The sequence below is a fragment of the Maylandia zebra genome, linkage group LG2, assembly GCF_041146795.1.
Source record: "Maylandia zebra isolate NMK-2024a linkage group LG2, Mzebra_GT3a, whole genome shotgun sequence".
Lineage (NCBI taxonomy): Eukaryota > Metazoa > Chordata > Actinopteri > Cichliformes > Cichlidae > Maylandia > Maylandia zebra.
Genome location: NC_135168.1, coordinates 7175342 through 7196262, shown reverse-complemented (window position 1 = coordinate 7196262; position 20921 = coordinate 7175342). Strand labels below are relative to the sequence as shown.

Below are 20921 nucleotides of genomic sequence, written 5' to 3'. Positions count from 1 at the left end.
GAGAGGAAGACCGCCCCGACTCCGCAGCAGCAGGGAGGCCCAACACTCCAGACCGCAGTCGGACGGCCAACTCCTCCTCCTAGCCCCCCACTCCAGCAGGTCGCAGAGAATGGGGGTGAGAGAAGACTCCAAACCTCCCTCCACCCGCTCATTGTAGTGTTGATGCATGTGTGTTCTAAGGTGCAATTAAAACCCAGGAGGGCATGGAGCTACCTGCCAGAGAGCAGCAGGTAAGCGCATAGTCCCTCCTGCTAGCCCTCAATGTCTACGTGTATTTAAAATTGAGAGGTGGGCAACGACGCCAGGGGTGAGGTGTACACCCTGATGGTAACTTGGATTCCGTGTATCGTGCCCACCCCCAACATCCTATATGTATGTGTAATGAGAGTGTGAGTAATGTGAATGTCTAAGTTGTGGGATAAAATTGAGGCAGAGGCAGCCAGAAGGGGACAGAGGGGGGGGGGGGGGGGTAGCCTCCTCTGCACCCTGGTGACATACCCCTACTCCAAGGCCCTGCATGTGTGGGTGGTTGTGGTGGAGCGGGAAGAGGGAGGCAGCTGGAGATGGGGAGGGAAGGAAGGGAGGGGCAGGTGACCCCTCCCTGGGGCCAGCTCCCCCACTGACCCCAGTAGGCACCCCCATACTCCGCGACCCGCCAAGGAAAGGGGGCCCAGGCCCATCCAGACCGGGGCCCAGTGCAGCAGCGCCTCCCGGCCCCACAGAGCCCGGGACAGTCCACCCAACCCCACCACAGAGAAAACTGCACCCACCCCACCATCCACTCATCTTCCAGACTACACAAGACAATATACGCCCAGGCTGAGATCTTCCTCCACCTCTCCTGTATCTCCCCTTCCTGCAGAGAGAGTTCCTGAAGAGAGGAAAGCTCCTGCAAGATGTGACAATCTCCCCCACCAGTTGAAGAGCCCCCCAGGAGGCTCGACGCACTGGCGGCACCCTGCGCCAGGGCTGGGCCCCCATGCACCCGCCCGCCCACAACCCCGGCAACACACCAACCAGGACCCAAGCCCCCGAGGCCCGGCCAAGGCCCCAGCCTAGAGACGGAGCGCCCCCAGAACCTCACGCCCATCCCGGACCCACCCAGGGGCAGCCAGGCTACCAGGTCAGTAACCCACGTCCATCAGCACAGACCCTCCCCTAGCCCCGCTGCACGCAGCCGCGAGGAAACAGTCACCGGAGAGCCAACAGAGCCCCTAACCGGACATGACCGCTACCCCGGGTTGAGCCCCCCCAAGGAAGATGCCTCCGGGGAACCCCCCGACACCCTAGGCCTGTCCCTACCCCCACACCAATCACAACAGTGAAGGCGGGACCAAACTATGACCACCCCCCCCCCCCCCCCCCCCCCCCACTAGGTGATGGAGCTGATCAAAGGAGCCCAGAGCAATTGATCTGATGTGGTGGCAGAGGCTGTATCAAGACTAATGTAATCTAATAGATAATTTCTATATTGGTTAGAATTAAGATTGTTTTTATTTTTCCAGTTCATGAGGACTGTTTTCTTGGCTATGCATAGGGCAGTGAAAACCATATGGGCTATATGCTTTTCTGAAGTGACATTATCTAAGCTGCCCAACAAACACACTAAGGGGGAAGTTGGAATGTTACATTTCAGACACTTTGATAAGTCTTCACATATCTCACGCCAAAACTTCTGCACTGGTGGACAGAACCAAAGAGCGTGGATATAATTGTCCGGTGAATTGGTTTGGCAGTGTGAGCAGTTGTTGGTAGACGTAAAGCCCATCTTGAACATCCGATGACCTGTATAGTGCACTCTATGTAATATTTTGTATTGAATTAATTGAAGACTGGGATTTCTAATTAGATGAAAGGTTTTTAAGCAAATCTGAGACCAGAAGTTTGGGTCTAAGTTAACTGATAAGTCCGCTTCCCATTTTGCAATAGGAAGTGATATTGATTCATCTGTTTTAGAAAGCATTCTGTATATTTTGGATAGTAATTTGAGGGTTTTAAGAGTAAGAAATTGAACCACACTTGGTGGTGTTTGTAGTTCAACTTGACCCGGTTTAAATTTCTTTTTTACTATGGATTTAATTTGTTGATATTCTAAAAATCTTTTCTTGTTGATCCCATATTGTGTAACTAGTCCGTCAAATGAAATAAATTCTGTTCCTTCTAGTATATGTTCTAAACATTTGATTCCTTTACCACTCCAATCTGAAAAGTTTATCATATTATTGTTTTGTAATATGTCAGGGTTGTTCCAGATAGGTGTACGTTTGCATGGGATTAATGAAGACGCCGTCAATTTTAGAAACTCCTACCATGCTGTCAGAGAAGAGCTGATGTTGATGCTTTTAAAGCATTCATGTCGTTGGATGTTTGAGCTGATAAATGGTAGGTCTGAGATCTCTAGATTATTGCAAAGTGCTTGTTCTACATCTAGCCAAGGTTCATCTAAGAGGGTATGTTTTAGCCATCCTGAGATAAACTGAAGCCTGTTAGCTAAGAAGTAGTGCTGAAAGTTAGGTAGTTCTAATCCTCCTCTATCCTTAGTCTTTTGTAATGTTTTTAAGCTTATACGTGGGGGTTTATTTTTCCAAAGGAATTTGGACATACATGAATCTAGAGATCTGAACCAATCTTGTGGCGGTTTAGTTGGGATCATTGAGAATAAATAATTTATTTTTGGTAAGACCATCATTTTTATAGCGGCAACCCTTCCCATGAGTGATATGGGTAGACATTTCCATCTAGCCAGATCATCTTCTACCTTCTTTAAAAGTGGGATATGGTTTAATTTAGTTAGATCTGCAAGCTTGGGAGAAACATTAATACCTAAATATTTTATATTTCCCGATTGCAGTGGTGTAGAAGAGGAATTATGGAGGGAGCAATTAATTGGTAGGACTGTAGATTTTGACCAGTTAATTGAGTAATCTGATATTCTTGCAAAAGAGTTTATCAATTCAATCACCCCAGAGATATTGGTTTGTGAATTTTGGAGAAAGAGTAACACATCATCCGCATAAAGGCTGATTTTATGTTACACGTTCTTGCATTTTATGCCCTTAATTACTGAATTCTGTCTAATTGCTGCTGCTAGTGGTTCAATAAAAATTGCAAACAGTGAAGGGGAGAGTGGGCATCCCTGCCTGGTGCCCCTCAAGAGACAGAAGCTAGAGGATGTCTGGTCATTTCTTCTGACACAAGCTGGTGGGGAATTATATAATATTTTTAACCAGTTTATGAAAGAGGATCCAAAACCAAATTTGTGTAAAGTTGCAAATAGAAATTTCCAGTTAACTCTGTCAAATGCTTTTTCTGCGTCTAAAGAGAATATTGTAGTTTCTAGGTTTTTACTGTATGAGTAGTCTATCAAATTAAGTAATCTACGTGTATTTGTTGATGAGTGCCTACCTTTTATGAAACCAGTTTGGTCAGGATGAATTAAGAGGGGGGTTATTTTCTCCAGTCTCTTTGAGAGAGCTTTGCAGATTATGTTAAGGTCTACATTTATAAGGGATATTGGACGATAGCTTGAGGGATATACAGGGTCTTTGCCTGGTTTTAGCAGGAGATTAATGTTTGCAGAATTCATATTTGATGGAAGTCTGCCCTTTTCTTTGATTTCCAACAACGTTCTGTAGAAAACTGGTGCTAGAATCGACCAGAATTCTTTGTAGAATTCTGCAGGAAAGCCGTCTGGACCTGGAGCCTTATTATTGGGCATACTTATCAGGGCTTCCTGGAGTTCACCTGATGTCAGCGGCGAATCCAGTGCCATTGCTTGAGTGTCTAATAATTTTGGAAGAGTTATGTTGTCCAAAAACTGATCAATTTCTTTTTTAGATGGGTTTATTTGTGGTGAATACAACGTTTTATAGAAATCCCTGAAAATGTTGTTTATTTGTATCGGTTCATATATTGTGTTCCCAGATAAATCTTGAACAGCACATATAGTTGTTTTTTCTTTATTTATTTATTTGACCGGATTTATTACCATGTTCATAATTTTGTAAGCGTAGTCTTTGTACTAAGAATTTTGTTTTTTTATTAATTATCTCATTTAATTCTAGTTTTGTTTTGCGTATTTTGTTCAATGTTTCCTGATCTTGGTGGGACGCGTAGGCTTCTTCTAGTGATTTGATGTTTTTTTCTAATTTCTGAATATTTTTGTTTTCTTTTTTCTTTTTATGTGATGAGAAAGAAATTATTTTACCTCTCATCACAGCTTTCCCTGCTTCCCATAGAACAGAAGCTGATGTTTCGGGAGTGTCATTATAGTCCAAATATGAAGTCCACTCTTTTTTAAAATATTTAATAAAGTCTTCATCTTTAAGTAGTGATATATTGCTGCCGACCAAAAAATAATCCAGACGAGAGTAAGAGTGATGGACATGTGAGAAAAAAGTACATTCCTTACTGGTGGGGTGAAGGGAGCGCCATACATCGCAAAGACCAAATTCGCTCATATACTGTTTGATTATATTTGTGGACTGCCAATTACACTGAGTTCCCGCTGTATTGAGCCTATCTATGTCTTCATTTAGTCCAAGGTTGAGGTCGCCTCCAAGAACAAGTGTGCCATCTAAGTGTTCAGAGAGTGCACTGAAAAAACCGTGAAAGAATGAGGGATCATCAACATTTGGACCATATACACTTGCAATACATAGCTTTTTATCAAGTATAGATAGTGTTGGAGCTATTTGTTCTTTATTTTTTATTATTTTGAAATTAGTTAAAGTTTGTTGTTAGTTTATTTATATTTTGGGGTTTATTTGTCGGTTAATATTTTGTTTTAAATGATTTGTTTTGTTTGTTGTTATTTTGTTAAATTAGTCAGTAAGAGCTGTAGGGCCATTTTGTTTCTATAAATAAAGAGACTGGTATAGGACCAGCATGCATTGGGGTGGGCCTATGGTTTTTTACCAGAGCAGGAGAAGCAGCAGGAAGGATCTTGTTATTGCTTGCCAAGATGGATAAATAAACCAAAACCAAAACTCTCAACTAAAAGGTTTGGACAGTGGACTTCTTTCTCCTGCGTACGAAATATTACCTCAGTGCAGCAGTGGCTTGTGGACTTTAAGTTGTGGGACGTTTGATCTTTCAAAAGTAAAGGAATTGCCACTACATAAAGTAAAAAACCTTCCCGTGGACAAAGGAATAATCCTTCATTAATGGATATAAGGATTTCAAGGATCACCGTCGAACTCGAATAAAAGTTATTGGATCGTCTGGTGAGTAATCCAGACGGATTTGATGTTGAGGCCTGGATCAACATGTCACTCGTTCATCAAAGCTGGTGAGTGATAATATTGTTTAAGCCGTAAAGGAAAACGGTGACGCTATTGGAGTTTAAAGACATAATTTCACTACAAAGACTGATGAACTGAGTTTTGATGTACTAAGTTGGTGCATAATTGGATCGCTAATTGAAACATGCCAACGCCCTCTGTGGAAATGTTTGTTCGCTGCAAAAGGCAGGTAAATGGATGTCATGTTTGTACTTTAGGCTATGGATTCTCAGAGTGCTGTGCATCTTTATAAAGTTTGAAATAATCCAAGAGGACAATAAAAATGTCGGATATTAAGAGTAAACGAGAGGATGACACTGAGATGCAAGCAGAGAAAAGAAGCGTTAAATTTACGCCAAAAGGTTTGGATTTGTATATAAAGACATGCCAAGAAAAGCGCAGTTCAATGTGTAAGCAAGCATCTGAGTACATGGGGAAAATTTCCGCTTTAATGACCTCACATGAGAACGTTAAGGAAGTGTCTTCTGAATTTGGGAAGTTTATTAAATGCTATCAAGATGCAAACGCTTTGCAAGAATCCTTTTTAAGTTTGCCACTGCCAGAAGATGAAGTGAAAAGGCAAATTGCACATTTTCAGTCGAAGGTGACAGCATTCTCTGTTTTTATGGACAAAGTAAAGGTTTGGTTGCAGGAGGCGGGCGAGCCGTATACTGAACAAGGCAATACTGTTCGTAATGATAAAGCTGTTGAAAGTTTGGATGAAATAAAACCTGAAGACAGTGTCTCTAATATCTCAAGTGTAAAACCACCTTCAAAAACCTTGTCACAGCAAAGTCGAATTTCATTAACATCTTCCGCATGCATTAAAGCTGCGGCTGACAAGGCAGCGCTCATGGAGCGACTCACTGCATTAAAGAAAAAACATTCTATCGAAGCGCAAGAGGAAAACTGAGAAAAGAAAAGGAGACATTATCCTTGGAAACAGAGCTGGCAGCCACTAATGCAAAGCTTCGTGTCTTAAAAATAAATTCAGGTTGTAGCTCTGAGCATTCTGATGGAATGAACTCTTATTTTGAAAGAGGGCACGTACAAGAAGCGCCTAGTTTAAATCCTTGTGCCGATACATTTGTTCCAACATCAAGAGATTACTCTGGTATAAATTCTGCATCTGAATCACAAGTAATCGTACCTAGACAAAGTCAAACCCAACATCAGGTTGATGATTCAGCTCGGGTGACGCAGCACACACAGCCTCAGTCTCCTACTTTGACTGGGAATTGCACGAAGGAGATTGTAAATATTATGCAAAAACAAAATGACATCACTACTTTGCTTGTAAAACAAAACTTATCTTCTGTCCTCCCCGCCAGAAACATCCCTGTGTTTGATGGAGACCCTTTACAGTACAGATCATTTATGAATGCCTTTGAAAATGGAGTGGAAGCTAAAACTGATAACTGGAGCGACTGTTTGCATTTTTTAGAGCAGTTCACTAGGGGGAAGCCTAGAGATTTGGTGCATAGTTGTCAGCATTTACCTCCTGAGCAGGGCTATTCCACAGCCAAAGATCTTCTTGAAGAACATTTTGGGAACGAAAATAAAATTGCCTCTGCATATATGGAGAGGATTGTACCTATTAAAAGTGAGGATGTGAAAGGTCTACAGTCATTCTCTCTTTTTCTTCAAGGATGTTCGAATCTAACACAGCAAGTTGTTTATATGAAGGAGTTGGATTTGCCCTCAAATATGAGAATGGTTGTTATGAAGCTTCCATACAAATTGAGGGGAAAATGGAGAGTTGTTGCCTATGAACTGCAGGAACAAAATGGTTACAGAGCAGTATTCACTGATCTGGTTGCCTTTATAGTAAAACAGGTAAAAGTAGCATCAGATCCAGTGTTTGGCAACATACAAGACTCACAATCTGGAAGCAGCTTTAAAGCTTCAAGTTCTACCAAGCAAAGAAAAAAGGGAAGTAGTTTTGCCACTAATGTCAGTACAGTGCCAGGAATCAAAGCTCAATCAACTGGAAGCAGAACAACTTCCGCTGTTCTGCATAGTTGTTTGTTTTGTTCACACAGCAATCATTTACTAGAGAATTGTAAGCAGTTTAAAGCTAAAACGCATCAGGATAAGTTGACTTTTATCAAGGAAAGGGGAATTTGATTTGGTTGTTTAAAAGTTGGTCACACAAGCAAAGACTGTAGGAGTCGTTTGGATTGCGACGTGTGTCACCAAAGGCACCCAGGGGTTCTTCATATAGAGCGAAAAGATCCAGGTGCGTCTTCGGAACAAACTCAACAGAGGACAAACTCTAATGTCAACTTTTCAACTGCAACCACTCAGACATGTGGGTATATTGGGGCTGGTCATGAAGTTGATGCAATTTTTTCTATAGTTCCAGTTCAAGTTAAGAGCCAAAAGAGCAATAAAATTGTGCAAACCTATGCGTTTTTGGATCCTGGAAGTTCAGGTACATTCTGTACAGAAACTCTGGCAAAAAGACTGAATGTAAAAGGTAAAAAGACCAATATCTTTTTGAGAACAATGAGTCAAGATAGGATTGTTAGTACACTGTCACGGCGGGGTGCGCCGGTGTGTGTGGAAACAGGACCCAAAAGCAGATGAGGACGAGGAGTTGAAGTTTGAACAGAAAAGTGATCCTTTATTAAATGACGGCAGAAGTAAACCAGAAAACCAAAGTAAACTGACAAGACACTAAGAAACAAAATACTAAACGGTACTGAGACCAAAACCTAAACTATGACTGTGGTGGAAAATAACAAGCAAAGACCATGACTAAGACTAATAATACATAACAGACGAAAACCGTAACTAAGACTGAGGTCAAATAAACAGACGACCCGACAATGGCATGAAGAAAACAAAAGGCTTAAATACAGACATGAGGTGATCAGGGGAAGTGGAGACACATGGGGGAACAGCTGACTGACATAAACCTAATGACAGGACCAGGAGAGGAAAGCTAAATACAATGAACAAAGAACACATGACACTGTCAGAATAAAACAGGAAATACTAAAACTAAACATGACAACACAACAGACCTAATACGTGATGAATAAATACAAAACCCCAAAACATAGAAAACCAGAGGAACAATAAACAATAACTGCCCAAACTAAAGACAGATAGGAAATGACACAAAACTAATCACATAACAAAATGAGACAAATACAAACATGAACTCAGAGCGCTGGGTCAGAGACCCAGCCTGTGACATACACAAGTTCTGTCTGGTTTAGAAGCAAATGATTTCATGCCATTGCCAGATGTTTAGACTCAAAAGACTATGCCAGTTTCTACAGTTAATATTCCCCAGCAAAGCGACATCGATCAGTGGCCTCATCTTAAACCTGTTAAACTGCACAACGTTAATGCAGATGTGGAGCTACTGATAGGCACTGATGCTTCCAATGTTTTGGAGCCATGGAAGGTGATAAACAGTGTGGGGGGTGGACCTTATGCTGTAAAAACAAAAGTTGGCTGGGTCATAAATGGTCCCCTGCGCACTGGAAGTAACAGTGGAAATAAAACCAACTGCACTGCTGTAACAGCCAATAGGATTTCTGTTGAGCGTCTTGAAGAAATGTTGATTAAACAGTACAATCATGATTTTAATGAAACATCATCAGAGGAGCAGACTGAAATGTCTAGAGAGGATCTGTGCTTCATGGATATTGTTAGTAGGTCAATAAAGCTTATTGGAAATCATTATCACATTGATTTGCCTTTCAGGAGAGAAGGTTCCAGTTTGCCAAATAACCTCTGTGTCGCGGAGCAGCGTCTCCAGAGTCTCAGACGGAGATTTGAAAAGGATACTCATTATAAGGATGAATACACTGAATGTGTAAACAACATGCTTGAACAAGGATATGCCGAGTTTGTGCCTTTAGTTGAGTTGCACAAAGATGATGGAAAGGTGTGGTACATCCCCCATCATGGAGTGTATCACCATCATGGAGTGTATCATCCCACAAAGGGCAAATTAAGAGTTGTATTTGACTGTGGAACAACTTATAAAGGAGCATCATTGAACAGTCAGCTTCTACAGGGACCTGATCTCACAAACTCGCTGGTTGGGGTTCTGATCAGATTTAGACAAGAGCCTGTTGCATTAATGGCGGACATTGATTCCATTTTTCACCAAGTTCACGTCTCAGAAAAACATGTCAACTTTCTCCGTTTCCTGTGGTGGCAACATGGCGACACTTCAAGGTCTGCACAGGAATGCAGGATGAAAGTGCATTTGTTTGGAGCTGTATCTTCGCCAAGCTGTGCAAATTATGCTCTACAGAGAACTGCAGATGATAATGCACAACAGTTTCCAGCTGAAGTGGTTGATACAGTCAAAAGAAACTTTTATGTGGATGATTGTTTGAAATCTGTTGCTTCAGAAGAGGAGGCAGGGCACATGGTGAATAGACTGACAAATATCTGCGCTAAAGGAGGATTTAAGCTTTCAAAATGGATCAGCAACAGTCGCACAGTGCTCATGTCAATCCCAGAGGAAAGAAGAGCAAAGGAAATTAATGATCTGGATTTGGACACAGATCAACTTCCAGTTGAGAGAGCACTGGGTTTACAGTGGTGCATAGCAACAGACAAGATCTAGTTCAGAACCTCTCTGCAGGACCGTCCAAGCACCAGAAGGGGCATTTTGTCTGTGGTCAGCTCACTGTATGATCCTTTGGGAATCTTGTCTCCCTTCAGTATGCCAGCTAAACTGTTGCTACAAGAGCTTTGCCGACAAAATTTGAAGTGTGATGAGGTTATTCCCCACTCTCTTTCCCAGCGGTGGCGTGATTGGCTGGAGGATCTCCAGCTGATTTCAAAGTTCAAAGTGGAACGTTGCATTAAACCAAATTGCTTTGGAAGACCAGATAGGGCACAACTTCATCATTTTGACCTGCAAGTCAGGTTTCTCCATGTAATGATCTGCTAGGGAGTGTGGGGAGCCACAGCCCTGTCCTCTATGGTATGAAGCAGGTATGGAGGAGATCAAAACTCCAGACATCCAGAGGCCCCCAGAACACAAGAGACCAAGGAAGACCCACAGAGGGGCAGCCGCGCCACTGTCCCAGTAAGAGCTGAGGAGAGTCCCAGATGAGGGCTCATTCAGCAGCCGCGGAGCAGAAGCCAGGGGGAGTTGCAGTGACGCGCCCGTGAGCTCCGCCGGCAGCCAGCTGTGCCTGAGTGACCAAGCCCCAGGCCGAGAGGCCGGGGGCACCCCACCTCCGAAATGGCCCGAGCGAGCCCCAATAAGCGGCTGCCAAGGAGTGAGCCGGTGTGTACCTGGACGCCCACCCCCAGACACAAAGAACCACCAACGCACCGACACCTGAGGGAGTCCGCCACCGGCAGGGGAAGTGGTGGTGGGTGGAGATAGGCCTCCAAACCTTGGAGGGCCTGAGATGTCCCCAGAGAGGTGGCGTCTGATACCCAACCTGACATATAGACACAGACATACAGGCACACACAGATACAAACATCCATTCCCACCCTCATGCTCTCATATGCACTCCACACTCAACCAACGTGGAGACAGACATAAAGAGACGCTGAACACACGATCACACTCCCCAAGCGTACTCTACGAACCGGGTCTAGGTACCCTTGCCCTTGGAGGGGGGAACTGCACCCAGACCCAGGTGGTGTTACCCTTTTCCCTGCGGTGGGGAGAGGCAGACCGTGTGTCAAGCACTACGACTGTATCTATGCATATAAATTCACCATATATATCCAGCAAAAATGTTTTGTTATAGGAAAACAAACAAAGGCATTCAATCAGAGGTGAGAAATTAATTGGGAATATGAATTATAGGTGAACTATTCTTTACCTACTAGCAATCAAGCTTCTTTAACCAAGAAGCTTGAAATATTTGAATGTAAAATAAAATAAATAAATAAATAATAATAAAAATAACATGATGTAATTAAAATGCACAACTTACATTAAGGAAATCTGCATTTGTATCCACAGGCTAAAAGTAAAACAGTAAATGTGTTAGTAATAGTACAGGTATTTGTAAAAAAAAAAAAAAAAAAAAAAGAGGCAGTAACTGTGACGCTTCTAGTGGGATGCTAAATGCAGAGATTTATATTTACAGTATAATACTGCATGTACGGGTAGCTGTGTTGTGAACTGTAACTGAATATTAGAGAATCTCAGAGAAATTAAATGTATTTATTTTTTTAATTTATCAATCAAACTGTGTGTTTTGAAGGCCTGTTACGATAACGACTTTTTGTTGGTCGGTATATTGCCCCATAAACAATTGCGACAAGTTATGTCATTGTCATTTTAAGACCATTTTATGTCTTTGAATGTATAATCATAATATAACACCATAATAATGCAAGATCTACACACTTTCAATTGACAAACCAACATCTAATTCTTAAAGTATTTAGATCATTGAAATTAGGAATCAAAATATTAGATACCTTAAAAACTTGAATAAATAGTAAGTTTTCTAACAAATAGAAAACAATGATATTTAATGTTATTGTTTTGTTATCATTATATTTTATTTTTGTAAATATAATGGCACATAAATTACATCATCAACAATTATTGAGGTCATGTACATGTACTGTGTGTTAAGTCGATATATCGATTATTGTGATAGGCCTACTGTTTTGGTATCATAACGAGCTTGTCAAACATGCATGACCACTAAACAATGTCTAAGCAGTAGTATTGGTCTGAATGACAACAAACATAACTAGTGTTTTGGAAAACCTGTTAGAAAACAGTTATTTCAATAATTATGATTAGCATGTGACACAGACACTGCATAAAAAACTACAACAACAAATACTTACTTTAGGAGGATGGGGGAGGGCAGCATGAGGTTGAGACTTTGACATCTGTAAGAAACAAATTCATGTATTACAAACAAGTCACTTAAAAATACATTAATGTGGCAGACTGTTCCCTGTTCAGATGCAGTGTATAAGTACAATAAGGGCTGTCACAACAATGGGGTGGGGCCAAGTGGCTGCAACCCTAGGTACAATGTGCAGGTATATATAATTACATATAATATATGTGAATAAAGCAAGAATCTGTTTAGGTTAGTCACTGTGCTGACTGATGTTTGCTAGGTTTATATGATTGCAAACTGCACAAAAACAACAACAGCAACAACATTAATGACAATGACAAACAAAATTACTTACATTTATGTAAATCTCACATTAGGAAGATCTGCATTCGATTTCATGGGCTGAAATAAATAGGCAGAAACATTACTGCTAAAAAAATAAAAAACAAAAACTCTAAAAAGCCTAAAAATGACTTAAAAAGCAAGGAAATGTGGAACATTGTAATTAGCGAACATTAATAAAGCATAACTGTTCTTTGTTTCTAACCTTGGTAAGTACTCTGTAGCCAGAAGGAGAGGTAGGATTTCTGTGAAAGCCAAATTAAATGTGAATAGGCTTTGATAGTTATTGAGAAGGCAGAATAATAAGAAAAGGCAAAAGTACGTCACAATATAATTAATTAAGTTACATATTTTGATTACCAAATTATGGAAGCGTGGAGCTGCCACCCAGGCAAAAGAAAAATAGAGCTGTATCACGTTATGACGTGAAATGTTTATTGTTCTAACATTATGCTTTTCATGTTTGTATAATATAATATCACGTTATTATAATATACATAATTGTCACGTTCGCACAATATTGTACGGACGTGATAATTATGTACATTTTTCGTACAATGTTGTTCAAACATGTTGTTCAAACATGATAGTATATTGTTAGAACGATAAACTTTTCACGTTATAACGTGATATACTTATATTTCTCTTTTGCCTGGGTGGCAGCTCTACGCTTCCGTTCCAAATACACGAGAATAAAGTAATATTATATGGGAAAAGGCACCTGCTAGCTTGATGATGGAGGCTTCTTAGACTGGCCACCCGCCTTGGCTTCTTGTCGCCACTCCACGAAATAAAGGTCCGTTTCCTCCATGCCGGCTAATTATTCATCCTCATTAAAATCTCGTATATGTTCAGTTGGCAGAATTGAGAATTTTACATCTTCCAACCACTTAATTAACGCGAACATAATCGGCTTGTTTCTTCCCGTCTCCTGTATCCGGCCGTTCCTCTCGCTGTCAAATTTCGCGCCTCAGAGACGTCGTTATTTTTCAAAAAAAAAAAAAAAGAAAGAAAGAAACAGCAACAACTACTAAAGAGAGTTTTTGCACGTTCATTGCACATTTGTGGGAATGTTTAAATATTTAATTTTTATTAATTACTTTTCATTATATCTTTATTTTTTAAACCACCGTGGCAATGCGCATGCGCATACACTCCTGCACGCAAAGGGCTTTGGAGTTGACGTAATGTCGCAATGCATTGTGGGAGCGCAGCACCATCTTGGCAGGTCACGAATCAAAACAAGATTGCTACGAACCATTCTGAAACGTAGCTCAAAAGAAAATGACGGTATAGATACATATATATATATATATATATAGGTACAGATTCTGTCCAGATGCAAAGAGACGGTACTTGATTGTTGAAATGTGGACCCGTATGAAATATAGCCGTGGAGTAGAAACCCTGAAGACCAAACCGCTATTGACTTAGCATGATCTACTCTCATACCTTGTCTGTGGAGTCAGAGCATACACGGCGCACCAATTTCGCAATTATAAATCTCTGGAGGCGCACATCCAATTCACCAAGGACTGGGTACAAGATTTGGCTATTTTTAAGCCTCCACGTTGTGAGTACGGCGTCATTCAAGCAAAGGTAAGTCAGCTTGAGTACTGCGAGTAAAATGCGTTTGATTCCCCCCAACATTCAAATTAGTGCTAGCAAAAATTCATTCGTGAGGGGGAAATTACAGTGAGAACATGTAGAGGCTCTGTTAGAGGGATAACATAGTGAGTTCAGTGCATTGATGTGACATTGTCCTGAAGGATTTAGTTATTCTTTATGGTTAAAGAAATTGCCCTAATTAATTCATATTTATTATAAATAATCCTAATTACACATCTTGCTTCCTTGTTTGTGTCCTGTGTCACTAAAAATACATTCTGTTTTAGTTTTATACATTGATTAATGACCTGCAGAATCTCCTTGTCATATTAGGTGTCCATAATTGTCACTTAAAGTTGAACTTTATGTTTTCTCCCTCTTGAAAGTGATTACATCCTTGCATTACATACTTTAGGTTCATTTTTTGGTGATAGGTTTCTAAAAAGAAACATGCAGATTTAGAATATAACATGCAGCGTTCTATAGATGGATACATAAAAACACTTTATTTGTTACATTTATGATAAATGGATTTGAAAGTAAATAAAACACATTTGTGTCGGCCTTGGCTTATTAAAGTTCTTGTCTTTAAATGAACTTTGTCTGTGTGTGTTTTAGGTCCTGCACTCTTAAAGACTGAATTGCAGCATTGCAGCCACAGGTCATTGTGAGCATCACAGGGAAGGTTGAAGCCGCCCACTGCAGCTGTATGGCTAGAGTCGTGAAGACTTGCAGCCATGTCACTGCTCTTCTGTTTAATGTAGAAGCAACAGTGAGGATCTGTGGCACAAGGACTGTTACAGATGAACCTGCATACTGGGTTTTGCTGGGTAATATGACCAAGATACAGCCAGAGGTTGGCCATAAGATAGACTTCTCCTCTTCAGCTGCCCAAAAAAAGGTTCTTGATCAAAACATAAACAGACCATTCGTTGTGACAGGTAAAAGAAGCCATCCTCAAAAAAGAAAAGTTCCACCTGCTACTGTGGAGGAGTTGGATCAACTGATGGGACAATATTTTTCCAAGCATAGTTCTGTTCTGAATAACCCATAATGTTTTAATTTAGGGGGCCATGTAAATACTTTGCATTTACTGAATATGTACTTACTAAATACCACTGTTCAAAAGTTGAATAAAGAAACAAAGAAATGTTTGCCTATTTTTAATTAAAAGCACTTTGTCGAACATCACATCAGTTACAATGTAGAAAAAATGTTATGTATAGTTTACAAATGACAAAATGTTCACATAAAATCATGACAGCATTTGTATAATATCACCCACTACTAGCATTCTGTAATTTACTGTCTCTTTTGAAAACTTATCACTACATAAACAGCACAAGACTTAAGAGTATTTAACAAGAGCATTTTTCCCTGGTTTTACTACCACACTGGGGCACATGTTCACCAAAAGGCAGCAAACCTTTGCCATCTTATCCAGGAAGGTCACCTTTTTACCCACACATGGAAGAAGTAATCTGATTGGCATGGTGGTATGTAGCATGTAGTTTGAAGCAGGGATTTCGTAGTGCCCCATGTGTAGTGTTGGAACCCAGTCAGGATTTGTTTCATTCATTTCATAGGCTGGTTTGCTGCAATAATGCCAAATAATTAGCAACTCTATAAATAGAAGGTAGTTCTGCATGTTTGTTCTAAGTTTGTGCTATTGAAAATAAAATTAACAGGCTATAAATAATAATATGAACTTATTTAGAACTTACCTGAATGAAAATACTGGAGCACACCAACAGATATCTGTGGCTGGTAGAGAACTGAATATCAGCTCGTCTCGCAGCTGCTATCCAGGCTAGACGCCTTCTTTTGGTAACATCCAACACATAAGCTCCCTCATGATGCTTCCAGGTGAGGAAACAATGAAAAGAGAGCCTGTTTTCAAGCTTATTCCTTTGTCGGTAGTGCAATCTAACATTACAACCGACCACACAGCAAGCATTTGTTTGGCCTGCTAATATGGCGCCTTGACCAAAAATCCTGGCTACGCCCCATCCCGTAAGATCACGCTCCAGAGCCCTATTAACGTACGGATCTAGAAAGAAGACGCTGCATTTTTAACTCTGAGGGAGATGGAGAATGAGCCTATTTCCAAAACAGTGGAGTGTGTTCATTTAAGTACTAAATTGTATATATTGTCAAAAACTAAAGTGTACATAGCAGTTGTTGTATCTTGTTTACTGTATCACTGACAGATAATTTCAAAGTCAATGAACGCTACATTATAGTGAGATATTGTGTAATGTGAAATACTGTAAGCAAATGAATAAACAACCTAATTCGTGATAGACCTTTGACTCTGTTTTGTTTGAATCCAACTGTTTTTTGCAGATGTGCATAAAACATGTTACTTTTAGTATTGTTATCATTATCATCATTATTGCACTAAATATATTTTAAATAAAGGATACTTTGATATACATTCTACTGTAAGGTTGGAAATGTATTTTCTTCACCCTAAAATATGTTTTGAAATGTATTTTGGTTTGAAAGAAATATATTTTCAATTTCAAAAATATATTTTTTTGGAGCATCACAAATACAAAATATATTTACCATATATTTGAAATATATTTTGGCCAGGAAAAATGTATTTTTTTACCGTATGGGTTTGCTGCTGCTGACTTTGAAAATCACACCAAACATGGAATCAAATATATCGACTCGGCTTAGACTACAGAGAAGCTCGGCACTGCTCACAAAACTCAACACAAAAGGCTTTTTAAAGACAACAATCACTTTGACAGACACACAAACACGACTGAGTACAGAGCAGCTGCTGGTTTGAAGCCACAGAAATGTTCAAATGTTTAAACACACTGCAGCGTTGCAGCCGTGATGCATTTGTGCTGCTAAGGCCACACACATCAGCTGCCTTACATTTTAGTACCAGTTCATCTCTGACCATGGCAGCACAGTCTTTCCAGTACAGTGATGTTGGTGGGGACAGTGGGGACTGATTGTTCATTGGCTGTAAGCCGGTCACATGGACGTTTAACTGGTGCTTTGGTTGCTCTGTAGTCTGTTGTGCCTGTGAGCTGCTCCTAAAATGAGACAGATTATAATTGTCACCATTCTGTTAATGACTCTTATTATGTGCGCTCTCCTCCACTGTCACACTAAACACATTAAACCTTTATTTTGGTGTAAAGTCAGGATTTATTGGCTCTTCTTAAAAGCGTCATGAAGTGCAAAACTCAGCAAACATTATACAAAAGTAGATTTAGAAGCTGAACTGAAAACATTTAAAGTGACAGTCAGCACAAATCCAGCTGACATCTCCATCCAACCCAAGTCTTCATTTAAAGTCATTATAACTGTGACACACGTTTGTTACAGTATTAATCCTGCCTGATGCTGCAGGGCCAACATCATGAAACAGGCTCAGCATTTATTTCCATTATGAAACTTTATCATTAAAAACAAACCATTGTTCTGCAGTCGTCCCAGGACTGTCGGTCAAACGTTCTCTCCACATGTTTAAGGCTGAGCTCACTTTATCGTCTGCCTGAAGGAGGGAAGCAGATGTTACTAAACATCACAATAAAACATATGAAATGGGTGCACATGAGGAACGTCTGCACTGTTAAAGCCATGCAAACATCTTCACACATGAAGCAGCAACACCTCTCAGTTTAGCAGCAGCTGGTAAAAGCCACAGTGATCCTGGAGCCTCCCTGAAGGACTCGTTCATCAGTAACTGTCAGGAGGACGATTAAACCTTCTGCACACGTCCTGTAGTTACACACTCGGGAGGAAAGACGACGTCCTCGCTCTGCAACATGATCTGTGTTTCATCCAGGACGCTCAAACACAGATTGGTCTCCAAATATTAGACGCACTGGTTCTTCATGCGTTTCTACCTGAGCACTCAGAGTCATTTCTACAACAGGCCTCCTTCACCTGCTGGTGCCTCTGTTTCTGTGTTTGGCTGTTTCCATCAGTGCCTGATGTTTGTGATCTTTGATCTGTTCTGAAGTCTCTCTTTGTAACACAAATGTTGTTTGGCTTCTTTTGCAAACAAGGCAAAAGAACTTTAATGGATTCATTTGCTGATCTTACTGTTCTGATGCAAAGCCGTCCTTTCAACGCTTTAGAAAGAAAACCAAACAATGTTTTTAAAACTTTCCCAAAATGTAAAAGCTATTAAAACCATAAACTTCTGCTCCTTGATCATGTGATTCTTCTTCTAGACTGTCTGTAATTGTTATTGCTGATTGTCAATAAAGTTGTTTTTTATAAGTTATGTTGTAAAGGAAGCTTGTGGCGAGGGAGGAGGGGCGACTAAAAGCAGGTTCATATAGTGGGAAAGTCCTCAGGTCATGTGAGGATATTTACTGATGCGTCAACACTGTCAGATAAAAGAACGGCTGCTGCATTTGTTCTCCCACAAATAAGTTTGGTGATGAGTAAAAGAATTACAGATGATGTGGCAGTTTATACTGGGAGCTGGTAGTGATGTTACTGGCTTGAACTGGGTGGAGGACGCACTAATATGCAGGTATGTGGTTTGCTGGGACTCTAGCAGCGTGCTAGTGAGCACAGGTGATATGTCTTCAGACTCTAGGCAACATATTGTTTTTGATATACTTCATTTACTGTATAGAATCAAACACAGAGGGATAGAAGTGGATTTCTTATGGCTCCCTGTGAATATCGGTGTTGATGCAATGAACAGGACGATAAGTTTAAAAAGGTGCAGCAAGAAGAAGTCGTGCAGGTTTGACTATAAAATAGAGTGAAAGTGAGGTGAAGAGTATAATGAAGGTAAAGATGAAGGACGAGTGGCAGGCACACTGGGACAGAGACGGGAAAGGCAGATATTATTATACAGAAAACAGTCGTGTAGAAGAAGCTGCAGCAGAGACCAGGATGGAATCTGGAGAGTCAGAGTTGGTCACACAGGCTTCAATAGCACACTTAAAAAGGTAAACATGACACAGGAAGTGTGACTTCTGTGGACCAGAGGAGACGTTTGACGGGTTGTTAGCGTCGTCAGGATGCTGGATGGAAACGCTGTGCCTGATAGGATGATTACAGGCTGGACTTTGTCTTCCTGTTACAGATGGATCCAGGCCCTGGATGACTGCTGGACACACATGACCCACACTAGGCTGCCTTCATCCATCCTTTCCTCCTTCACTGAGACTCAGAGTCAGCATGTATGTATTTATCAGGGATTTGAATCCTTTCATTACAGAGTGAAGTTAAAGTAGACGTGTGAACACACTAATAAACACAAAGGGACACAACTACTACTCCATGATGGAAAGCTGAAGTATTACACAGCTTTATGAACCTCCTGTTATCCTGGTAGACGAGTACAGCAATAAATCTTTTACTTGAACATCTTCTGGCTCCAATAAGCTTTGAAATGTGACCATGAAGTTAGAGACACACTGACTGAAACCCACAGCTGTGACTGTGGATCACATCCACACACAGTGTAGCTGCTGTCTCTGTGTGAGCCTTTGCACTGCTGCTCGCAGCACCGTTATATCACTCAGCGCTCGCTGCTGTTATTGAATCCACTTTTTACTGTCCGTGCAATCAAGCTCCTCTGCAGAGCTAGAAAATATCTTCGAACCAGTTTATGTGTTAGGGGATCCTTTGCAGCTGTGACTGTTGCCTCTGTTTTTGTCCTTTGGTTCCTGGGAGCCTTTTACATTTCCATCAGCAACAAATATCTGAACAGGCTTTATTGTAGGAAATACAGGAGTAAATAGTTGTCATTATTTATTAGATGTTGTTAAAGATGATCAGATGCTTGTTTAGTTTAATGCTGTGGCTTCAGTCAGCATCACTGTGCTGTATAGTTTTATTTTTCTGATCCTTCTGTTAAAGTTGCTGAATAAAAGCTGGTTGGTCTGCACCTCACCTCTGCCTCGAGCCTCCTTCTTTAAAGCAGCAGAGGCTCTTCATTCAGGTATCACAGCTCGAGTTGTTCTGCAGGAGACCCAGAGTACTGTCCTTGGTCCATAATGACATTAACTTTGATTCATGTCAACATGAAGCCTGAGCGTCTGTGATGAACACACTATCAGCATCACTGACATGTTTCATCATTTAAAAACACTTCCTGTCACTGTGGTGGTTACAGTGACATCATGCAGTTTGTGCTTTGACCTCCAGAGGGCGACAAATCAGCACAGACAGAGAGCTCCATTCAAACTTTGCTGCCATCAGGAATAATTCTTCAAATATAATCATCAGTGTTTGAGCAGTTATGATATCAGGGACAATCTAGACATGTGTGACAATACTGAACATGTCACATGACACACCTCAAACATCATGTGATCCACTCTCAGTCTGCACTTTCATTCATGACTTCATGAATTTATGATCAGTTTACTCCTGAAATATTCAAATGCTGCAGGGTGAAGAACAACAAAGTGCTGACACATGTTTGTGTTTCAAACAAGAAAACCAGCAGAAATAAATCATCTTTGGACAACATGACAGAGATTAGTGAGTTTCCAAGTTGCACTTGAATGCAGCACAGACAGATTCTGATGTTCGTGGTTGTAAACGTGTCCTCAAACGCCGCTCTGACTCTTTCCTTCCTGCTCAAAGTTCCTCTTTTCTGAACTTGGTGTTTGTGCCTGACGCTGATCGTCTCCGTGTGGAGCTCCGTGTGAAGGTAACGTTAGCAGTGTGTAATGTTTCCTGGCTAACATCAGCTGTGTGCAGCTCAGTTCCAGCACAAATCTGCCGCTCCATAGTTCACGGTAACGGACTCATGAGGTCGACCGTTAAACGCTCTCCCGCCATTTTGTCTGTGTGCGCGGATGTGTACGTTTTTGTTACCACTGTCATCTCATCAATAGCCTATTTGTAAAAGATCTCTGTTCATAGTTTA

The 20921-nt window shown here is 40.8% G+C and overlaps 2 long non-coding RNA genes across 2 annotated transcripts in view; one reads left to right on the top strand and one right to left on the bottom strand.

Moving 5' to 3' along the window:
* LOC112432149 (uncharacterized) overlaps positions 1–20921 on the top strand; it is a 499305-nt gene that overhangs the window by 31132 nt on the left and 447252 nt on the right. The window lies entirely within an intron of this gene.
* On the bottom strand, positions 11049–13378 carry LOC112433225 (uncharacterized). Its single transcript, XR_003023426.2, has 5 exons — positions 13158–13378; positions 12642–12681; positions 12450–12496; positions 12093–12137; positions 11049–11248 (listed from the first exon to the last, which is right to left on the bottom strand). It is a non-coding gene; the product is annotated as an uncharacterized LOC112433225 (long non-coding RNA).